Source organism: Protopterus annectens, chromosome 1.part2 (assembly GCF_019279795.1).
Source record: "Protopterus annectens isolate FY-2018-M chromosome 1.part2, PAN1.0, whole genome shotgun sequence".
NCBI classification, from domain to species: domain Eukaryota; kingdom Metazoa; phylum Chordata; order Ceratodontiformes; family Protopteridae; genus Protopterus; species Protopterus annectens.
Window position 1 is genome coordinate 590,905,922 of NC_056727.1, and position 24,810 is coordinate 590,930,731.

Genomic DNA, 24,810 nt, shown 5'->3' on the forward strand with positions numbered 1-24,810 from the left:
TTTTCTGGTCTCTGCTGCTAAAGGAACACTGCTGGCCACCACGAGGAGCTGTGCTGAGTTCTCAATAGCTGGAAAAGCCCGCCAAAGCGCGCTTTATAGCAGGGGGCTGGAAAAGACAGGAAATGGCCCAAAATGGCCAATAAACTACAAGTTACTGCCTTAAACCACTCCTCTAAGGACAAACAGGCAGCTCAGTACTCCCCACTCTCACTGGTGAGTAAAGAAACTTCCCCCTGACCAAACAAGGAAAATGGAGAAACACAGGAACCAAGACAAAGCCCAGGGATCAGCAAAATCTGGTCTCTGGAACACTAACTAGGAAAGTATGGAAAACAAAGATATTTTTTGATTTTTTCAAGATTTTTTTTTACAGAAAGGCAGAAAACACAATAAATGCTATATTTTTGACTAATTGCTATCAAAAGCTAGTACACTTGAGTGTATTAGCCTGTAGTTTAACTTTTAAGCAAAACTTAAACTAGCAAGTGCAGTAAACAGTTTGAGCTTATAAAGACAGTAAAAACAGTGCAAACTTCGATAAAACAAGCAAAAACAGTGGTCGAAAGTCACAAAAGGTCGAACAAGCCAAGAAAAATACTTAAAATCTGGAAAGGTAGTCTGTTCTGGTCTCTGCTGCTAAAGGAACACTGCTGGCCACCACGAGGAGCTGTGCTATATATCATATGGAAATGATTAAGCAATTCCTTACCCAATATTATCTCAAAAGGATCCACCCCTTTGTTGTTGCCACTAATTCTCTACAACACATTAGGTAAGCAAGTTACACTGTCCTTTACCCTATCCTGTATTACTTTTGTCAGATCAGTCTTTTATAGTTTGACAATCATTTTATCAGTCTTGCAGACTATGAATGACAGGACATGTGAAACAATTTCGTCACCAACAACTTTGGGGAAACCCCAGAGAGAGAGAAAGAGAAGGCATATGTCCAGAGAAATCTAGCTGTGTTACTCACAGCTGCTAAATCTTTTACCTGTTGGGTAGTTGGCTCCATGGAGAGAGACAAGCAGCCGTGACTGCAGCCAGGAAACTTTGGTTTGATAACAGGTATTGCCTCCTGAGGACCTGGCTAAGGGGAAATGGAACAAAAAGCAGTACTTTGTTGGCTCATCTTCAGAAGGGTTTTCTGTTTGACGCTGCCACTCTCAATTTCAGTGAGGACCAGCAGATGCTTTGGTATTCACCACAGAAAACTGGGGTTGAATCAAACTTCTACAGGAATTATGCAGTTAAGTCCCTTATATATCTTGTGTGTCGGGGGTAGGTGTGCAGGCAAAAACAAAATAATTCTCTTTGGCAGAAGAATGATGTTAGCCTACTTACTATTCTCCTACGATCCTCTACGTTTGCATAACCCTCATTATGATACAAAAATGGCTTTCTATACTTCAATGTGTACAAAGACTAAAGATGATCACTTTTATATAGAATGCATACTCGTTTATGCCTGACAAAATACTGACATTGTGTATGTATGTTTTGCTACCCTATTTACTCTTAAAACAGCCAAAAACTAAACATAGTTTTTTTTTACCTGTTTTGTAACCGTTAAAAACCCTGTCAATTTACAAAGGCTACTATGGTCTGAAGGTCACCCTAATTTCAAATGTCTATTACTTCAATATATTTTTATGAAATTTTTGGAACAAGACCTCTGGATAATCCCGTTTTTATTTATTTATTTTTATTTTTGCACAACCTATTACATTTTATGATAAGCAAACAGAATGCAAATATCTGCATTCTGAACTGGAATACCTATACCTCCAATGTAAGATATGCCAAAAAATTCCTACACTTGATAAATAAAAATGTCACTGAGCAGTTGGTAAATAAGCCTACCAGAGAGCTAAGCATTCTTGATATGATTCTTGTAAATATGGCCACCTCTTCCATTACTCCTGTGGTAGCTCCTGAACGAAGTCCGACCATAAACTTGTCATCTTCTCCTTCAAATTCCAAAACACTCCTACAGCAAAGCCTACCGAATTTAAGAGCTCAACTGACTATGTGACAAAACATCGAACGTCACATGTGACTGCATCTTTCCAGAACTAAAAGCAGGAAGATTCAATAAGAAATTCTACACCCATTTAAAAAATTGCACAGAGCTAGCAGACCCTACCACAATCAAATACCATGGGAAATTCAACAAATAAATAAATACACATCTTGATGGCCCACCACAACACAAATTGTACTACAAAATACACTCCCTAAATAATTTAGTAAATCCAAAGCCCTTTTTTTCAAGGATAATGTCAAAAACATTACAAAACAAAAGCAGAAAAATAACGGTCGATGTTCAAATGGTCACTACTGCAGTAGCCTAAGCTATATGGGTTATATCCTGCACAGGCTGTAACAGCTGATCAGCTTTCAAAGCTTGAAGGCACCCTCCAGCTTGTGGGAGGTGGATGGTAGTGAGCGGCCAATGCTGACTCACCAATCCTGGGGGCAGGGCAGGCTGCATAGGCACACTGCAGTAGTAACATTAAGAGCCTTGTAAGCTTCATGCTGTAAGCAGTATACTTTGGTCGGGAGGCTGCATTTGATGACTAAAAACACAAGCTTGGGTGCCAAGCTCTTCAGACTTTTAATGCCAACTGAAAGAGGGAGGCTGAGCCCTGATAAGGCATTGCTAGGAACAACAAAAAATAAAAGTCCACACCTTGGCATAAAAATTACACCAAAAACCAAGGGTGGTGAAAGCAGAGTGTGGCTACTGCAACAGTGATTATTCAAACATCTACCGTTGTAAAAAAAAAGTTAAGTCTTACCATAATGTTCCATCTGTGTTGTTGATCTTCGTTCAATCATTACTGATGGGGTTACTGATGGGGTTATCGATTCCGTCCTTGGAACAGAGCCAGCTAATATCAAGCTCGCTTCAGCCAAAAACTCTCAAGCCAAGGTCCTGCCCAGAATGCTCTGCTCCCTGTTACCTCAGATCGAGTTTGCAAGTTGACAGACAGAAATAGAGACTACCTCTGGTCATAACAGACCAACAATTAAGGAGTATACGAGATCAACCAGGAACCTCCGGATGGGGGACGGAGGGTGGAAAGTAATGAATGAACGAAGATGGAATGTTAAGGTAAGACAATTTCTTTATCGGATGTTTTTAATCTTTGTTCATTCCTTACTGATGGGGCAGAGTCCCCTGCTACCTGTATCCCTGGTGGCCCTCATGGAAGGGCATTCCTGAGCACCATGGAGCCAAAAGAAGTTCTACCTCTGGAGGCCAAGTCCAGTTTGTAATGAAGAATAAAAGGTATGAGGTTTGGACCAAGTTGCAGCTGAGCAAATATCATTGAGAGAAGCCTTAGCATGGAAAGCTGCTGAAGTTGCCATAGACCTTGTAGAATGTGCTTTCAACTCTGAGGCAAGGAGACCTTGTTTTTGTTGTAGATAAAGGTAATACAGTTTCTCAACCATGAAGCCAACGTAACTTTTCAGACAGGATGACCTCGTCTTGGTCCACAAAAAGCCAGGAATAGTTGGTCTGATATACGGGTAGATTTTGTTCTGTCCAGATAAAATCGTATTTGCCTATGAACAGCCAAGGAGTGCAGGCAATACTCTTATAGGTTCATAGGCTGGTACTAGGGTATTGGCCCTAGGACTGGATCTGTGTACGGATAAGTCTCGTCATTTTATCCAGATCCATATCAGACAAGGAGCAGGTGGACCGCGACGAGGCCACGAACTCAGACATGGCGGGTCGGGGCACCGAGGCCCAAGAAGCTGGACGTGTCTCCTCTGGCTCCGGGGAGAACCTCTGAGATAGAAGCTGAAGGGAGTCACGGATTCATGACGTTTTAGTAGGAGAAGCGAGGTCTGGAGACCTCTCTCTCTTTTCCCTTGCCTTCGACTCTCTCTACCTCTTTTCTGCTCTGCTACCACAGGCTTTGGTACAGTAGGTTGAGTCCCAGCCTGGGAGGGAGGAGAAGCCAGAGGAAGAGAGGAGGGAGAAGCAGCCACAGCAGGAAGTCGGAGATGGGAAAACAAGAGTCTGAAGGAGGGAGAAGGCCTTTGAGGGCCAACTTGGCCTATCTTTTAAGGCGCAGGGGTTGAAGCCCACACATGTTGCAGTCCACACTCAGATGAGCCACACCCAAGCACAAAACACAGAGTGTAACCATCCGCAGGGGATAATTTATGCCCACACTCTGTGCAACGCTTGAAAACAAGCTTTTCAGCTATACCAATAGAGTAGAAAGCACCAAGCGAAGGAGAGGAGAAAGGGGACCTACACTAACTCTGACAAAAATTTGAAGGAAAACCCTACACTAACTCTGACAAAAATTTGAAGGAAAAAAAAGCTACTCACAAAAGTTTTTACCCACTAGACTAGTTGGAGCTCAAGAGGCACGATGCTAAAGCAATTCACGGCAAATGGATGGAAGGCAGTGGAGGTGTATTATGGGTAAGGGTAGGAGTTTGGAGCTCAGAGCTGATGCTAGTAGAAGTTGCCAGCTCGGATCAGATACCGATCCGTAACCCACAGGTTGAAGACCAAATGAAGTAAACTACTTCAGATAACATATTAAAATAAATATATATTCTTTTTATATTCTGTAATTCTGTGTTTAAGACGTATTTCAGTGTGATCCTACTTGCAGCCTTCAGATGAAATTCCTTGCCTGTTGCTGTAACAGACAGCAAAGCAGCTGATGTATGCCAACCTATTTTTTTAAGACAAATTCTATAGCTGTGTTACTTGGTTGGAGATGGCACCAAGCAGTAACATGAGAATGTCAAAGGGGCCTAAGCCATAACTTATCCTAATGAAACTTAAATATCAATGTCTAAATCATGACCGGATTCAGCTTTCTTTATTTAGTGACAGAGCAATGAAACGCTCACATACATGTACTTTTCACCTGAACAGCATGAGTTGTAAGATTCTGACTTGTGTTAAAACTGTATCATACCATGTGTACCTCATACTATACTCATTATTTTAAGGTATAAAAAGGGTTCTCTGCAATATTTCTCTAGGATTTTACTAGACAATTCCTGGTCCCCTCATGAGTTGTGACTTGGAATAATTATTATTTTTATAGCCAGATATTTTGTCTTTGCAATGTTATTTGCCTTAACAGACAGTGTTATGACTGGATTTCAACCAGAGATATGGGTTACTGCAACTGGTTGTCTTAAGTGCAGTCTCACGAGGAAGAACGGTGCCAATAATGAAACTGTTTTAACTTGCACCTCAGGTTTTCTTTGCAACTGACCCTCAGACTGCTGTTCTTTTCTGGCTGTATAACTGTTTTAAGTAAATTAATATCAGAATTTACAGTTTAAGGGTTTTGTCATACCTTATCTCCAACAAAATAAGGGGAAAAGGAAAAAAATATATAAACCTGCACTTAGTCAAGGCTGCATTTAGTCAAGGTTTTTAAGCATCTGAGCACAGCATTAGTGTTGTGTGTAATTTATAGCAGGGTGGTCTTGGCTATACGGCAGACAGGACTTTGTCTTACCTGGAAGTTTGCCAGACAAAGTGGGGAATAATGGGAGACAAGGAAAGTAAGATTTATACCCCTCCTAAAAGTACTCCAGTATGCAAGTTGCAGGTATATGGATAAGTGGTATGTCTTCAAAAGGAGCCTCTACACAATTTCCACAAACTGGGACTTTTGATCCCACTAACAATTTAAAAGAAACTTTAAAAAAGCAAAAAATAAAGCCATATCAGTGAGATTCTTTTAATACTTGGTATGGTAAAGTTTTTTTTTTTTGTTTGTTTTTTTTTTTACGAGAAAGGAATCTGCAGTATATGGATTAAAAGACACAAACCCGTAATGTCCTTCCTGCTGACAGAAGCAGTCCCAAAAAAAGAGTAGTAGAAGAAAGGAGACAGGGAAAAGATCCAACACAGCAACAGTTTGAAAACACTTATTTTAAATGCTCTAAAGCATAGCAGGAGAATGCCCTTACTGACAAAGGCAACAGGAAAACTGGAGCACCTGGCAAACGGATGATAATAATGCTCCCCCTCCTACCTCCACACACACAGACTCAAAGAAGTCAGAAAGCTCCATACGGACAATACTCGGGCAAAGGAAAAGAGGTGAGGCTAACACCAATTAAATCAAGAGAGACCACTCATTGAACTAAATGCAGAAAAAAAAGGAAGTCCCATTTTTAATTGGTACAGGTGCCACTAGGTCTGTACTCAAGTTCAACTACAGAAATATCTTTATCTATAGAGAAAGTAAAAGCAGTTGAGGTGACTAATGTTCCTATTGTTTATCCTGTGTCACAAGCTATGCTCGTGTCCTTAGGACCAGTAGAAGAGAAACATGCATTCTTGTTGAGTACTACAGCTCCGTTAAATTTAATGGGGAGGGTCTATTATATAAACTAGGATCTATCTATCACCTACTGTACCCACTCACTGAGGGAGTATATTTGGATGTCCCTGGTTAGGCAGAAGAGGAGGTTTTAGCAACATTAAACACAGAAGAGGAAATACAAATAATACAGGCTCAGACAGATAAGGAACTACTGCAACAGGTACCCAAAAGTATATGGGCACAGCATTCTAATGCGGTAGGACAGTTAAAATCTGTTATAACAGTAAAAATTACAGTAGATTCAAATAATCCACTTCCCAAAGTACCATAATATTTCCTGTGACCAGAAGCAGAAGAGGGAATCCAGTCCATCATTTGGTCTCTTTTACAGAAGGGAGTTACTTCCATAGTAGGGGCTGTTGTAACACTCCAATACTTCCAATTAAAAAGCCTAGCCAAAACACCTAAAGGTTTGTGCAGGATTTGGGGGCTGTAAATCGGGTCGTATTTTCCCTTTATTCAGTTGTCCCTAATCCAGCAACTATTCTTAACTGTATACCACCATGGGCAGCTCATTTCACCGTTACAGATTTGTGGTCAGCCTTCTTTTCTACACCTACACACTCAGTCAGTATTTGTTTGCATTTGCATATAAAGGACAACAGTACACTTGGACAAGGCTTCCTCATGAATACACTGAATATTTGTCCATATTTTCACAAATCGTAAAACCGGACTTGGAAGACATAGTTTCCACATCAGTCAGTATTAGTGCAATATGGAGATGATTTTACTTATAGCATCAGACACACTACAGCATTGCCAACAGGAAGCAGAAAAGAGGCATAAAGTGTCAAGAGAACAATTACTGAACTGGTCACCAAAGTTAAAATATCTGGGAAACTGACAAATATTACCTTCATGTGTTAAGGCAGTAACTGAAGCTCCAAAGCCAGTCATCCAGAAACAGCTTAGATCTTTCTTGGGCATGGCAGGATATTGTAAACAATGGATTTCAAACTATGCAAGCTAGCAAAACAACTGACAAACCTGCTAAAACCAAATACACCAGAACCCTTGCTGTGGGAAGAAAGTGAGTAAAATTCATTTAATCTGCTGAAACAAGCTTTAGTAAAAGCTCTTGCTTTAGGTCTAACTGTATATGCAGCGGGAGTGCTTAAAGACACAAACCTTTGGCTTATTACGGCATGACACTGTACCCAGTGGAAAAAGGGTTGCCACCTTGCCTGAGAGCAGTTGCATCAGCTAGCCCTGATTGTACAAGCTTCTCCAATTGTCCTAAGACACAAGCTTATAATTGCAGCTCCCCATGCAGTCGCTGCCCTTTCATTAAGCACAGAAATGCATCATTTCTCTCCTTTAAGGTTGACAAGATATGAGTTGCTGACGATTTCAGACCCAGCAATTGTTCAATGCCCACTTTTGAATCCTGCATCTCTGCTACCAAATGCAGTGGAGGGAGAATTTCATGATTGCATTATTGTTGCTAACCATTTGCTTTCTCCTAGAAAAGACCTGACTGACATTTCAGTTCAAAATACTGAATTAGAGCTCTTTGTGGATGGATCTCGTGGCAGGAATGAAAAAAGATGTTTGGTTGCTGGAATTGCTGTATGTATTGAAAGTGCTGTAATGATACAAGAAAGACTTGAAGGGGTTACTTCAACTCAAGTGGCTGAATTAGTTGCACTTACTGAGGTGTCAAAATGTGTAGAAAATGTATTTATACAGACAGCAGATAAGCATTTGGGGTGTTGCATGACTAAGGAATATGGGTTTTTGACATCAGCAGGCACAAAAATTAAAAATAAATGTTAGACTCTCCTGATTCCAAGAATAAAACTGTAAGCACATAGTAAAGGAACTGACATGTTGTAAAAGACTAAAAGTCCAACAAAGCAAGCTGCTGGATTAAATATTTTTCTGATTTCTACAGTAATGGTATCTGAACTGCTTTGTAACCCTGCATTTAATTTTGATACAGTAATTACTCTACAAGATGAAGCATCAGAAAATGAGAAAGAAAAATGGATCAAATCAGATTGTGTAAAGAACAATGATTTTGTATGGCATTATCCCGATGAATGCACTGATGCACCTCAGTTCATATTGCCTTGGCTGGTAAGATTGTACCATTTAGGGAAAAATAATTTAACAAACATTAAATTGCAACTTCTCAATCTAAATGACTCAACGTTACATACAGAATTGTGAAATTTGTCTGTCCTTCAATGTATCTTCTAGTGTTAAAACTAAAGATTCAGTTTTGCCACCCCCCTTGGGGACCTATTGTAAATCTTCAAATGAATTTCATCTAGCTGAAGCAATATGTCAACTCATACTGGAAAGAAGCTCAAATATGTACTTAAAATAATACAGGCACTATAAAAAAGTTACTGAAGGAAGGTTTGGAGTATTTCATACTATTAATTCTGACAGAAGTATATACTTCACTGCTGAGATCATAAAGAAATCATTTTTGAAGTAGCAATAGCACCAGAACTTCCCAAAGGGGAAGTCAGACTAAACAACTTCACCAAAATTAACTATACCCTCCTAATGGATGGTATAATCGACTTCCAAGCTCCAGTTTCGACAGAAGGCATTAACGGTTATACTAAGGTATACACTGATGTCCTAAATAAACATCTACACAAATGGAGAGACACAGCCGTGCCAGATAGGATTAAAGCAAGATCCTCAAGAAAAAAACAAACCTTCCTTGGATGTTTAGCATTAATAAATTATATAATAAGTGAAAGAAGCTGCTGACTGTTAGATATTATGAATATAAGGCTGAAATTAATTCTGTTGTAAATATGCTGAAAGATAAAGCATAGAAGAAAAAGTTTGCTTGAACATGATTTTCTCATGTTTGCAGAACAAACATCTATTAACAGACATCCTTTTTTATAAATTCAGTAATACGTGGTGTTTTTTCAATAGGAATAGCTTGTACAGAAGTTTCCTTTCAGATTTCTGTTAATGGCATCCTCACATCAGCAAAAGTGCTTACAAGTAAATCACAAAAGGGACAATAGAAAAGTCTAAAAACAGACATTATGTGACTTTCCACAGAAGGCCAAAAAAAACATACCAAGAGGAAATAATCTATGTGCATGACTAGCACTCTATATAACTATTATAGTAATTCAGTTATGTGAGAGAGGGACAGAGAGAGGTATTTTGTATTTGTCATCATTCATATCTATAATGAAAGAAAACTCTGTAAATATATGCTACAATCTGACAGAAGAGTACGTGTCCTTTGTTATAAAATAAGTTACTTGTAACTGTTCTTATAGCTGCAAAATATATTTATCAGTGTGTAATTTGAAAGACTTGGTGCTTTAAACAGACTACAGATGGAGTCATGCAAAGCTCTGTGTCTCTGATTCAGCAGTAAACAGCACAGCAAGACTGCGTGTCTTAAGAAGATTTTGGATCCAGCAAAGCATAGGAGCAGAGCACGCAAATTAAAATAAAATTTTCACCGACTAAAAAATACAAAAGTGAGATCCCAGAACTGGAAGACCACTCTCCTCAGCCTAAACAAGCAAATAAGACAACTCATAAAATCTTCAAAGAGCAACTATTAGAAGAACTTAGCAACTATAGCTAAGGATAACCATTCTTCAGCTACATCTGCAACCTAAAAGGTAGGACTCCGTTGTGTGCTGAACTGTGGATGGCATCACACATACTGACCCTGCGGAAACTGCAAACCTGCTAGCAGATAGGTTAGGCAACAATTTCACCCCCTATCACCCCCCCTATCACCCCCCCAAGCATACCACAAGCCTTGTCTTCATTATCTCCTCCTCCTTGTAAGTCATCAATGCTCTCTCCAAGGCCAAGAACACAGCCTCCATTAGACCAGATGGCATTCGGGCTGCATTCTTAATGTTCTAAAACAAGAGCTAGCTACTCCATTAGGCACTCTATTCAACCACAGCCTGAGTACTGGATTTGTCCTCACTGAATGTAAAACAGCGACTGTTATCCCCCCTCCACAAGGGCAGCTCGGCAACAGACCCGGGTAACTGTAGACCCATAACTAGCCTCATCTGTAAGGCTATGGAACAGATCATCATGGACCTCATAAATAAGGATACAGGTGACCTCCAAGCCCTGGACCTGTCCCAGTTCGGTTTTGTCAAGGGCAGGTCAAGCCTGCTAAACCTGGTGAACTTTGAGAACATGACCAGAGCCATAGACTAGGGCAAAGCCATACACACAACCTATCTGGACTTGGCCAAAGCCTTTGACACTATCCCACATTCAGGCATCACTGACAAACGAAACCAGTTGAATATCAATCCCTATGTTGTCAGGTGGGTTGCAAACTGGCTCACAGATAGACGACACTCAGTCAACATGGGAGACTTTACCTCTACCCAGCAGACTTGTTACCAGTGAGGTCCCACAAGGGTCAGTGCTGGTCCCCCTCTTGTTTGGCATATACTTCTCAGACGTCCAGGCCAAAATGTAGAGGCTGTGACTAACCAAGTTTGTGGATGACTGCAAATTAATTATCATCACTGAATCCACTAGTGATGTCAGCATACTTGAAAAGGGGCTTAAACAGGCCAATGACTGGTGCCAAAAACATGGTCAAACTAAATGCTAAAAAATGCATCATTCCCTTTGGAAAAATACAATGTCCCTGCTGATTATAAAATACACAATAATACCCTAAATGCAATTCAGTAGTGATAGACCTGGGAACACAAGCTGACTGTGACCTCAACTTTGACCACCATGTGTACTGTGGAGAGGAAAGCATTCAACGTCACTCATCTGACTAGCAAGGGCATCACCTCAAGAGCAAGAGAGGCTATCCTACTTGTCCCTCATCAGGCCTATTATTGAATATATTGCTCCCTTTGGTATGTACTTTACCAGACACCTGCAACAATTTGAGAGACCACAGAGATTTCTAATTAAGAAAATTCAGGGTCTCCAGCAAATGTCTTGTATGGACAGACTGAAGTCGCTGTCACTGTACTCAGTAGCATGCAGACCACTTAGAGATGAGACTTGTGTCTGGTTTACAGGGCTATCACTGACCTAAATCCAATGGTAATGATGCACATCCGCGAGTCAAATGGGACTGGAGTCACCTGTTTTAGAGACCTTAACCTAGCCTGCGACAAACTTTACCTGCTGGAGACAGATACATCTCTTATAGGATGCCGCCACTCTGGAATAGGCTTACAATCAATATCAGGCAGAACACCTCCATGACCCTTTTTAAGCACAACCTGGAATGGATGGAAAACCGTTAATGTCTCCTGGGGATTGCCCCGGCTTCTCTCCTGGACACGAGTAGTCCTTGCTAGAAAAACCTTGGGCATAGATGATATCTCATCTAGTATTATACTGGAAAGTACCAGCAAGGCTTGTAAAGACCCTTGGATCAACAGCCTAGTAACATAGGTTCATAGGTTCACAGGTAAGTACTAGGCTATCAGCCCTAGGGCCTATACAAGCCTAGCCAAACGAGTTCCTTGGCTTTCGCTACCCAAGAAAATTATTTTCCTGTGCCCCTGTCGAGCAGAGCCACAGCAGTGATTTCAGGGGTGAATTTCCTATTACCCATCCAAATGTCAAGATCTCTCTTAAAGAGAGCTAATGATGAGCTTTGGTTGACATGAATGGGCAGCCTATGCCAGAGCAGGGGAAGTCTCTGGGACAGGAATCTATCCCTCCAGCATGTTCTGTTTATTGTGGTGACAAGGTTTAGGTCCCTGGAGTGTGTGGCTCAGAGAGATTGGGATTTCAAAGTGTAGCATGTCCATCAGGTCTGGGTTAGACATGGCTTTGTACGTTAGGCAGAGGTCACCTCCAAGTAGGCGATATGCGATGGAGCAGAGCTGGAGTTTATTGAGGCGGTTGGCGTATGGCATCTGTTTGAGGCCAATAATCCTCTTAGTGAGGTATTTCTGTAACCTTTCCAACTGTTGCAGATATTTTGCGAGGTACATGCCAAACGGGATGTTGTACAATTGTTGTATAAATACCCCTTTGTGATGAGGCGTGCCACGCATAAGGATTTCCTGACTACTGAGGTGACGTGATTATCAAAGGAAAGACTATTATCCACCTGTGTCCCAAGGTCTCATCACACCTTTGGTGTTTAGCAGGCTTCTGCCTATGTGTTAGTTCATGGGTACGGTATTCTTCCCAAAGGGGATGACAATGCACTTCTAGGCATTGAGCTTTAGGCCATGACTTTGACACCAAGCATCAGTCTCAGTGAGGCCTCTTTGTAGAATATTCACATCCTTAGGTGAATCGATTATGGCTGCTAGTTTGCAGACATCTGCGAATTTCATTAGTCAGACCAGCTGTATTTGCCTGGACTTCAGAGAAGTAGATACCGAACAGGAGAGGACCCAGGACTGAACCACGTGGTACTCAACACTTGTCACTGGTCTGAAGTCGGATTTGGAGTTGGCTACTTTCACTGTGTGGGTTTTGTCAGTGAGCCAGCTGGCCACCAATCTTGTGACAGAGATTTATGCCTAGTTCAGTGAGTTTATCTATAATACCGGGGTGGGAGATGGTGTCAAAAGCCTTGGCAAGGTCAAGATAGGCAATGTGCACTATCTGACCCTCGTATACAGCTCTAGTGACTACTTCGAAGAAGTCAATCAAGTTTAGGAGGCATGCTCTACCCTTTACAAACTCAAAACAAAGTGGGGTCCAGACTTTGGAGGTTACCTAAGTCTGTTTATAAGCTCTAGGATAATGCGTTCCATGGCCTTGCAGACCAGCCTCATCAGGCTAATGGGGCAGTAGTTCCCAGGGTCTGTGGTGGCACCCCCTTTGTGGACTGGGATAACTGTCACTGTGTGCCACTCCTTAGGCACAAAGCCTAAGTGAGGTTATGGTTAAACATGGTACTTAGGTGGGGTGCCAGCTCGTTCTGTAGTTCGTACAGAACACAGCCTGGGATGTTGCCCCGTCCCATGGATGCTGTGTTCCTGGCTTTAGAGAGTGCGGTCTTCACCTGTAGGGCCGTGACTTCATTGGGTTTACAATCATCTGGCATGGGCCCTTTGGGGGGGTGAAGTTAGCACTGAACCTGTCTGCCATGATGTTGGCAATATCAGTTGGTTCGGTAAATGTAGTGCCATTGTGCTGTAGTTCAGACCGGATCTGAGTGTTCCCATTGAGATTCTCGACATAGCTGTAAAAGGCTTTGTGGTTGTCTTTAGAATCCAAGGCGATTTTATTTTCGTAACTAGCTTTGCAAGTTTTTTATGAGGGATCTCAGCTTCTTGAGGCTGACCAGGGAGTTCCTGCAGTCATGGGATTTTACTCTCTTCTGCAGCAGTTTCTTCCTTCTGTTGCAGAGCTTGTTTATGGCAGGGGACCACTAGATTGGCTTCCTTTTTCTGGAGGATAGCGTCTTGGTTCTGTTGGGGATGGCACAGTGTATGTGCTTACATAGTGCATTTGTATAGGATTTAGCAGTCGTGCCACTATTTTCCATCTGTGTGGGTGTAATGAAGTTTGCCACTTCTGACTTAAGCATGAAGTTGGCTTTGGAGAAGTTTTTTTATGGTGGTTTCCTTAATGGGGAAGGGGGGTGGTATATGGATGTCTAGGGTGATTAAGCTTGTGGTTGGACCTGACCAGCAAGGATTTGACCTCTGGAGTGGAGCATCTATTACCCATATTGGTAATGACCCAGTCCAGGATGTTGCTACCGCAGTAGGGGTACGGACAAGCTAGTACAGGTCGTTGTAATTGATGAATTCCAGAAAACAGTGGGCAAATGAGTTAGTACACGAGTAGTTTTCCCAGCTGATGGAGGGGTAGTTGAAATCTCCCAAAATTAGAGTATTGGGCTGTATCTTAATATTATACAGTATATCGAGAAACATGTAGTGGCCATCCTGAGGCATGGCGGGGGATCTGTAACACGTTACAACCTGAACTGCAGTCTTGCCCATTATTAGTTGTACTTGGATAATTTCGGAGGCATGTTGAGCAACTAGCCTGGAGGTGTGGATATCCTTTATGAATATGGACACGCCTCCTCCTTTAGTATTTCGGTCCAGGTTAGGTGGCCGAAAGGTGTGGTAAGAATTGCAGCCTGGTAATGCAGGGGTGCTACCTGGAGCCTTAAACCAGGTCTCTGTCACTGCACAGATGTTGATGCTCTCCATCTTAAGGAGAGCCTAGAGTGTGTGCATTTTGAGGTTTAGGAATCCCAGCGGTGACAGGTGCAGGCCATCTCTGGCAAAGCATTGTGGCCTGCTGATCATGTCGTCCCAGGCAGACAAATACTGGATCCCCTTGGAATGACACCAGAATCTTAGCCAATTGGTGAAGTCAATCATTTTGTCCTTGTACTGCGGCATCATTCTGGGCGATGTCAGGATGCTACTCTTACCTGCCTGGGCCACATGGTCTGGTCAGGGAGCTCCTCCAAGTCTCTTTTCATGTAGTCCAAGGAGGTGTGTCTCAGGTCATTCACTCCAACATGGACAATGACGGACTCATACTTGTACATGTTGTGGAGTGACTTGAGTGCGTGCGTTATATGGTGGATCCTGGCACCCGACAGGCAGCTGACCGTGACTTTCTCCTTGTTCAGCCTGGTGAGGAGGACATCAGTGTGCCTGACTATAGAGTTGCCAATGATTAGTGTGCTGGGTAAGTTTTGCCTTATGGGCTGAGGTTGAGTGGCACACTGATTCTGTGGGCTATATGTCATTCGGGTAGTGCTGGGGGTGGTGGTTGCTTGCATTTCAGCATTGGAGGTCTCTGTTTGGGCAGATTTTTATTGAGAACTTCCGTGAATGTAGGTGTGTGTTTTGTGTTAGTATGTGTGGGTTTGGGAGGTGCAGGTTTTAATGGACTATGTGTTGAGTGCAGTGTGGTGTTAACCTTCTCCTCTTGACTGTCTAGTCCAGTCTTGGATTGAGAGCTTGGCTTCCAGTTTGGCTATATAAGTGCATCTCTCACAGGTTGTAGTGTTGGATGGTAGGAGGAGAGGGTTGTCAGTGTACATGAGGCAAATTGCTACATTCCCCCAAGATGCTCAGATTCATCAGGTGGACAGGAGAAAACATCAGGAGCTGACCCCTTGGACATGCCTGGTTAGTGCTTATTAATTTAAGTACTAGGAGCAGATTTCCTCTTGACTTGTGACGAAAGTTGACTGCTGCAGTAATTTGTAGATTTAGTGCTTGCAGCGAGAGTTGGACAAGTGCGAAGCACCAGGAACAGTTATGAGTGCTAAAACTAGAAGACCGGCTAGTTGTAAGGGAACAGGAACAGTTAAGTGCTAAAACTAGAAGACTGGCTAGTTCAAGAGGACAGAAACAGTTCTGAGGGCTAAAACTAGAAGACTGACTAGTTCTAAGGGAAAATTTGAAGAGCCGACTTTCTGGCACCGGGAATAGTTTAACCGCAGTTAAATGCTGCTGCACAGTGTGCAAAACCACACAAACGTGGGTGTCTAAACAGAAAAACCCATGTTTGCACAGACCCCACAGCAAACTTCCTATGAAATATTAAAACTAGGTTGGGAAAAATATGTGAAGAGACTAGTCTCAAGTGGCCTGATGCACTGAATTTAGTTCTCATGAGTATGAGAAGGACTATGGATGCAAAGACAAAAACTTATCCCAAACGAAATTCTTATGGGCCGCCCCATGAAAATGCAAGCTGCTCCACCTTCCCAAAATGTGGAGTTTACATTAACTGATGATGCACTGTTGAGTTATTGCTCAGAACATGTTTCTATCTTGCAAACTTCGCACCAAAGAACTTATGAAGCCCTTCCCAAACCTTTAGCTCAGACCTGTCATAATTTTCAGCCAGGGGATAGGGTTTTTGTCAAAGTTTTTCAAAGGAAGTCTTCCTTGAACCAAAAGGAAGGGGCTATAACTTGTTCTTCTTACAGCTTATACTGTTGTTTGTTGTGCTAGACTACCAACTTGGATTCATGCTAGACTACCAACTTGGATTCATGCTTATTACTGTAAGAAGACCTGCCTGATATCCATGGAGATGAAGGATGATACCCCGCCTGCTCCTGATGGCATCGGTCCTGATGGTCCTGACTTCTCCTTCTAGCTGAGATTAAAGAAACCTCTTTCTACAAGTACTACATCAATATGCCAAAAATCTTAACATCAGCAATTGCTGGGTGTGTGCATTTAACAGCACTTCAAATGGATTTTGAACAAAAATTGTTTGAGAGAAACATGATTTGGCATAATGTTTCACCGCTTTCAAAACAAAAGACAGGGAACAGTTTATGTTGACTCCAGCAAATGTAATGCAACAAAACATAAATATGTTTCAAATGAACTCAAACTAAAATTGTATCGCTGGAAACAAGGTATGAGTATGCCAACTAATTAATATTACATTTGTGGAGACTATGCTTACCTCTGGTTCCCTAGTAAATGATGCAGATGCTGTTACTTAGGCAACTCAGCACAGCTCCTCGTGGCATCCAGCAGAGTTCCTAGAGCAGCAGAGGACAGAAAAAGCAACTTTCCAGATTTTAAGTATTTTTTTTTTTTTGCATTTTTCGACCATTTGTGTTATTCGACGACTGTTTCTGTCTATTTTATAGTGCTATTACCTGTTTTTCCTGTTTTTATAAGCTTTAATTGTTGGTTGCACTTCTTAGTTTAAGTTTGCTTAAAAGTTAAACTGCAGGCTAATACACTCAAGTGTACTAGCTTTTGATAGCATTTAATCGAAAAGCAAAGCATTTATTGTGTTTTCTGTTCTGTCTGTGAAAAAAACTTGAAAAAAAAAACAAAAACATATTCTTGTTCTCCTAACTTTCCTGGCTAGTTTGTTCCAGTGATCAGATTTTGCTGATCCCTGGGCTTTGTCTTGGTTCCTGTACTTCTCCATTTTTTTTGTTTGGTCAGGGGGAAGTTTCTTTACTCACCAGTGGGAGTGGGGAGTACTGAGCTGCCTGTTTGTCCTCAGAGGAGTGGTTTAAGACAGTAACTTGTAGTTCAGTGGCCATTTTTGCTCATTTCCTGCCTTTTCCAGCCCCCTGCTATAAAGCACGCTTTGGCATGCTTTAGCGCGGAGTTGCCACTACAGCAGCATCGGGCAGCGCCGGTTTAACAAGGTTAAACTTTTTCTGGCTCCATAAAGTCTGTTCTTCATTTTTTCCCTTAGAACTGCTGTACTAGTAACCTAAACAGTATATCCCTTGACTAAAAAGTGCAGCACTTGTTCCTAAAAGCTTTTTTTTTCCTCAAAAAAAAAAAAAAAAAAAAGCTCAGCACTTGTCACTTCTATATTATACAAAGTCCCTCACTTAACCCCCAGGAGTACCCACTTCCTTACCAAGTCCTCTCTTATTCAGTCTCATACCTAACTTCTTAATTTTTCTAGCATGTCAAAGGGCCAGATGCTGGCGTCCTCTCCTGCCCAGTTGGTGAATAATATTGAGGCAATGTTACAATTGCCTCATGTACCAACCCTCTCCTCCTCCCACATAACACAAATACTTGCGAGAGATGCAGCTATTTAGCCAAACTGGAGGCTGAGCTCTCTCAACTCAGGACTGGCAAGACCAGACAGGAGGAGAAGGCAACTACACACCACAAAACCAGCCTCACATAATGCTACCACACCACTGAATCAAACACATAAACACACAAAGACATACTCGGAGGCTCTGAGTAAAAATTTACCTAAACAGCAGAGGCCTCCAAAGCAGACACCCAAACAACTGCTACCTCAAGACACCCCACAAGCAACACACAAACCACAAAATCAGTGTGCAAAGCAGTCACAGCCCTTAAGGCCAAATACAACACCAAACATACTTGTCATAGGTGACTCCATAGTCAGACACACTGACGTCCCACTCACCAGGCTGAACAAGGAGAGGGTCACACTAAGCTGCTAGAATCCACCACATAACACAAGCACTCGGGTCACTCCACGGCAAGTACAAATATGACACAGTCATTGTCCATGCTGGTGTGAACGACCTGACCTCCCTGGACTACATGAAAAGAGACATAGAGGAGCTCTCTGATTATGTAGCCCAGGCAGGTATGACCCTGACCAGTATCCTTCCTTCACCAAGAATAATGCCACAATATAGAGACAAGATGATCAGCTTTAACAATTGGCTTAATGCCTGGTGTCATTCAAAGGGGATCCAGTGTCTGTCTGCCTGGGATGCACCTGTCACCCCTGGGATTCCGGATATTGGCTAAGGCTCTTGCCACCCCCATAGGACCTTTTTTAGGCAAGGCTTAAATTCTAAACCTACCACCCTAGAAAACAAAAATGGGAAGAAACTGAGGGTAATGCTGCTCAATGCCAGAAGTCTAAATCTCAAAATGCCGAGGCCCTTCTCAGTATGGAGAACACTGATGTCTGTGCTGTAACTGAAACCTGGTTCAAGGTTTTACCTCATATCCACCAAAACCGGACCATACCACAAAAGGAGGTGTATCCATATTCATAAAGGATACCCACACCTCCAGGTTGGTGGCATAAACCATCCAGGTGCAACTAACCATAGGCAAAACTGCTCTACAAATTGTAGCATGCTACAGGCCACCCTCTCAAACTCAGGAACCCCACACAGCCTTCCTGAAGACACTGGAGGGTATAAATGTATCTCCAAACACCATCATATTGGGTGACTTCAACTACCTGAATATAGACTGGGAACATTACTCAAGCCCTAACTTTCTAGCTCAATGGTTCCTGGAGTTCATAAATTCAAATGCTATGGAACAACTAGTCACCATTCCCACAAGAGGAGAAAACATACTAGATCTCATTATCACAAACATGGAGACAAAATGCTCCACACCGGAAGTATATCCCTCATTGGTGAGATCAGATCATAAACTAATCTCACTGGATTATCCACATCCCGCCCCCACCCCAAACAAAAAAGACCACAGTGAAGAACTTCTCTAAAGCAAACTTCACACTAAAGACTGGTGTGGTATCCTTCAAGGCCCCTGAGCCAGTGGAAACCACAACCCGAAGCACTTACAAATGCCTTCTATGAACACCTCCAGGACTGCATGGATCAGGCAATCCCAAATAAAACCAAGACTCTTTCCACAAAGGGCAAACGTCCAGTCTGGTGGACCCCAGCCATTAACAAACTTTACAATAAGAGGAGAAAGCTATTACATGATAGAACAAAATCCATAAAAGGAAGGCACCCCCGATCATTATTAGTGTAAAAATATGAGCACTCATAAAATCAACTAAGGCCAATTTTGAGAGAAAAATTGCCATGGATTCAAAGGACAATCATAAGGCCTTTTTCAGCTATGTTAGGAACCTGGGTGGAAACTCCCAGATATGCTCAGAATTAGTCCAAAATGATACAAAAATCACTGAACCCACAGACATTGCCAACATACTGGCAGACAGGTTCAGTGCAAACTTCACCTCCCTCTCCCCCCCTAAAGGACAGAACTATCCCAGCGGAGTGTAGCCTCCCAGACATCTCAAATGTGCAGGTGAAAGCTGCTCTCTCTAAAGCTAAAAACACAGCATCAATGGGACCGGACGGTGTCCCGGCTGTGTGCTACACGAACTAAATGAGGAATTAAACCATAAGGCAGCTGTTTAATCTCAGCCTTACCACAGGAATGGCCCAAGGAGTGGCATATGGCAACTGTGGTCCAACAAGTCTAGTCTGCAAAGCTATGGAGAGGATCATAATGGAGCTCATAAACAAAGATATAGGGGACTTGCAGACATTGGACCCGACCCAGGGGCAGATCATGACTTTTGAACTAAACAGTCACCAAGGCCATTGATGAGGAAAGGCAGTCCATACAGCCTACCTTGACCTTGCATATTGTAGAAAAACTTACCAGCTTAAATGTAAACCCATATGTCACAAGATGGGTTGCAAACTGGCTTAAGGACATAACCCACAGGGTTAGAGTTGCTGGCGCTATGTCAGACTCCAAGCCGGTCACAAGTGGTGTCATCTACTGCTCAGAAGTACAGGCCAACATGGGAGGACTTTGGCTGACAAAGTTTGGGATATCCTTCAGAAGGGACTCACGGAAACAGATAGCTGGTGCCAGAGCCATGGCCTGCAGTTAAACGCCAAAAAATGTATAGTCATACAAGCTACCATATAGGTGGCAATCCACTAAGCACAGAAGAGGTTATCAGGGACCTGGGGACCCAGGTTGACAGTGGCCTTTCTTTTGACACTCACATTGCTAAAGTGGTTAGAAAGACCTTCTACATTGCCCACCTGATCATGAAGGGATTCACATCCAGATCTAGTGAGGTCATTGTTCCCCTGTACTCTTCACTTATCAGACCAATGATCGTATACAATGCCCCATCGGGGATGTATCTCACACGACATCTGCAGCAATTGGATAGACCCCAAAAGTTCCTCACCAGAAGGATAATGGGACTCATGCTGCCAGATTGAAGAAACTCCAGCTCTAGTCAGTCTGCTCAGAGGTGACATGTGCCTGACATACAAGGCCATGTCCAACCCGGAATTAATGGACATGCTCCACCTCAAAAAAACCACTAGAATAGATTTATCACTCAGAGACTCCTATGCTGTGGAATAAAATCCCGGTCCATGTGAGGCAGAGCACCTCGCTGGCTCTGTTCAAGAGAAATCTTGACCTGTGGATGGAATCATCTCTGTGTCACTGCTGGACAGAGGCACAACAAACTAATGGGCACAGTATTTTTTCATATATATTATAAACCTATGAACCTATTTTTGGTCTCTACCACATAATCTCCAGTTAAACAGGTACTGACTTTCCTCCTTTTTCGTTATGGTGTCTATAAAACTACAGCTGAAATGAACGCTTTATCATGTACTAACTGAACTGACCAACAGAAAACTGCTTAACATATTTGTACATCTAACAGATAAATTAATGAAATGAAAGATGTGGTGTTGTGAAATATGATCCCACCATCTAAAGGGGGAGAGGTCCTCCAGGCTCAGAGAAAAGCACTGCTACTCTTTTACTTCTGATTTGCATGCCGAAAAAAAAGCTAACTACATGGAAGAGCTAACTAAAAATCTATCAAAAACGGAAACAAAAAAAGGCATTTGACTGGTTAGGAAATGTGTTTGGGAACATAAAAACTAGATTTTTATCATAAATATGATTTGTAAGTATATTCATTAACTGTGATTTGTTAGTATATTCTTTAAAATGCGTTACTGAACTGTTTTATGACAAAAGCAAAAACAATAGTAATGGTCTCCCCAAAACAAAGAAACCATAGAGTGTATATATATATATATATATATATATATATATATATATATATATATATATATATATATATGTATATGTATATATATGTATATAATGTTTAATAACTGTAATTCTGTTTGCTGATAACCTACAATATTGCAGTATAAGCAAAGGTGACACCTCAAGGGTGTCAAAGGAGGGGGAAATGTAAGAAAAAAACAAAACATATCTATGTATATCAAAGTAAATGTATTTTCTTTTTATATTCTGCAATTCTGTGTTTAAGATTTCAGTATACTCTTAACTGCAACCTTGAGATGAAATTAATTTCCTAATTTTGTGACGGACAGCAAAGCAGCTGGTGTATGTCATTCTGTTTTTTTTTTTTTTTTGCTGCTGCTGTTAAATACAAATTCTGAAACTGTTACTGCTTAGAAATAGCACCAGACAGTGACGTAAAAATGTCAAAAGGACCAATGCTATAAGTTTTTTTTAATGAAACTTTTTCAGTAGTGTCTAAAACGTGACCTTATTCAACTTTCCTTATGTAGTGACAGAACAATAACATGCTCACATACATGTACTTTTCACATGAACAGCATGAATAGTTGTAAAATTCTGATTTGTTCATCATACCATGTGCACCTCATACCATAACCAATGTTTTTAGGATATAAAAAGGGTAATCTTTGCAATACTTCTCTACGCTCATGTTGGAAAATTCCTGGTCCACCTCGTGAGTTCTTATTTGGAATAAATGTATTTGTACTGTACTGCCAGATATTTTGTCTGTCTCTTTGCAATATTATTTACCTTAACAGTCATCACCACCATGAAAAGATATCAAATACTCCTTAGCAAATGTCAGGTTTTGTCAAGTGGAAGACCCCCCCCCCCCCCCAACAGTGGCATTAAAACTCCAGGCATGGGATACAATGTCATTAACAGTCTTTCTATACTGTGCCAATATACAATTTCTTCTTCCAGTGGCATTTAAGTCTGACAGAACTCGGATCCTTCCTTCGGCATGTTCTGCCTATTTAGGGCACCCTTTTCCAGTCACTTACCATAGGTCTTAAGTGCCTCCATGAGGATGTGGTTCCAGTCAGGAATGAAGCTGTCTCACATGTGTCTTGTTCCCTGTTACTGTAACATGGTGACCCTAGGAGTAACACAGTGGATATTACTAGCTATGGGAATGCTCTACACCAACTTGAACACAACCTGTACCCAAGTCTGTCTGAATATGCTCTATCCTACTATGTGATTCAGTCCAACTCTGAATATTAACAGTGGTGTGTGTATCCAGAGCATGTCATGCATCAGTTCACTGTGACATTGTGCGGTAGGAGTTTACAACAGTGTGGCTTTCAAAGTGCTTGATGGTGTGCATTTCATAATATACAGTCACATCTATGCACAATGATCATGTAAATTTTTATCAAGTGCCAAAGACACAAACATAATACTGCTTACTTTAGCTCACAGTTAAAAAAAGCATTCCTGTGCGTTTAGGTTGAAATAATTGGCTGAATGACCGTTGCTAACAGTAGCAGTAGATCTAGCATTTCACAGGCTGGCACTGTAGATGTACATTCTGTCCTACCCTTCAATTCTGAACAAGGTCATCCTTACAATCTTGCAACTTTACTTTCAATATATTTTTTGCTTTTATTTTGGTTGTCCAGCCATCTTTGCATAAATATGGTAACCAGCAGCACACAAAAATATAGTGCATATGACAAATCAACAGATTTACAAACTTCTTATTTAAATGAGGCAATTTGGCAAACTGCTCTATTTAATTACTTATTTACACTTTGTTGACAGGGTTAGTCAATCTAAGCCAAAAGCCTCTTTTAAGCAGAAAAGCAAGGTTATTCATACTGACTTCAATACTGCACACGTGCACACCTCTTAACCATCATAAGCAAGTTTATGCGCCTCAAATATGCAAAGCTGGCTTACTAATGTATAGGTATGGCCATGTTTTACACAGACATGTGCAACCATGCAGCTACCTGCACTGTGTATAACATTATACTAGATGTGGTTCAAATCCTAGCAGTCTCACTTTAACCACCACCACTCAGATTCTTAACTTCGGACAAACAGGAAGGCTTCTGTGCAAGCCCAAAGAAGTGCCAAAAGCTGGTGCCCTGAGGACACACAGATCTTCCTATACATTTTCTCCACCAGTTAAAGGAAAATGCTGCAGGGAGTTCAAGCAGGTCCATTCACAAAAACAGACATCTGGACTGACCGGACAGATTATCTAAGCCAGGAATCCCAATTAGTAATTAGATGTACAGGTACAGATATGATGACCTACAGAGAAGGCAGCCCAACCTTCTTGTCCAGTTGGTGGCAGACAGTGAGCAACGCCCTGAGTCACTCAGTAACTGTCTTCTCCTTTGTTTTCAGTACTCCAGTTCTATTTGCCCAGGATGAATATCTTTCTATATTAATGCTGTTATACCAAAAGCTTTGATCACTGATGAGTATTTCACTATATTGTCACTATGTAATGCAATGGCTCTCTCTAATACAGTCCATAAGAAAAATATCTAAAGTTGGGTTTGGTTTTACTTTTTTGCAAAACCTGGTATTACTACACCCCTCTGCATGCAACACTGAATTCCTCTATTTACTGCTTCATTCCATGTCCACTTGTCAAGCCAGTGAGGGTTCAAGGTAGACGGTGGGTGAAGGATCACATTTTCATTTAAAAAGTGGTGCAGCCATAGCTCCCAACATGTTTTATTCAACAACTTTTTTTTTTGCATAAGCTATGTACAAGTGCAAGATGTGTGCTGGCATGCTGTCAGGGTTTAGAATGAAGCAGGTAGGCTATACCATTAAGTCCCCTGACAGGCCTGTACCTATCACAGCACTTCTACATACAAGGTCAACATACAGTTAATTTTTACACGACTAACAATGTCCTTCCTTTTTCTTAGTCCTTTTTATTCTGCAGCACAGGAAGACAATGAACTCTATTACTCCTACCATGGGATGCTACAGTGGCTGGTTCCCTGACCAGTTAAGTGCATCTCCTTTCATTTATTAACATTCTGTTAAATCACTATATATTTTTAAACAAAAGTGAGTCAATTACCCCGAAAACTAACACATCCTTGCTCTTCCACCTTCTCTAGCACAATCCTCTTTTGTCATCCTGCTGTGCTAACTTACCTTCTCTACCCCATTTCTCCAGC

At 41.6% G+C, this 24,810-nt stretch overlaps 1 protein-coding gene across 1 annotated transcript in view; it reads right to left on the bottom strand.

Moving 5' to 3' along the window:
• TAF1A (TATA-box binding protein associated factor, RNA polymerase I subunit A) overlaps positions 1-24,810 on the bottom strand; it is a 650,793-nt gene that overhangs the window by 431,758 nt on the left and 194,225 nt on the right. The window lies entirely within an intron of this gene.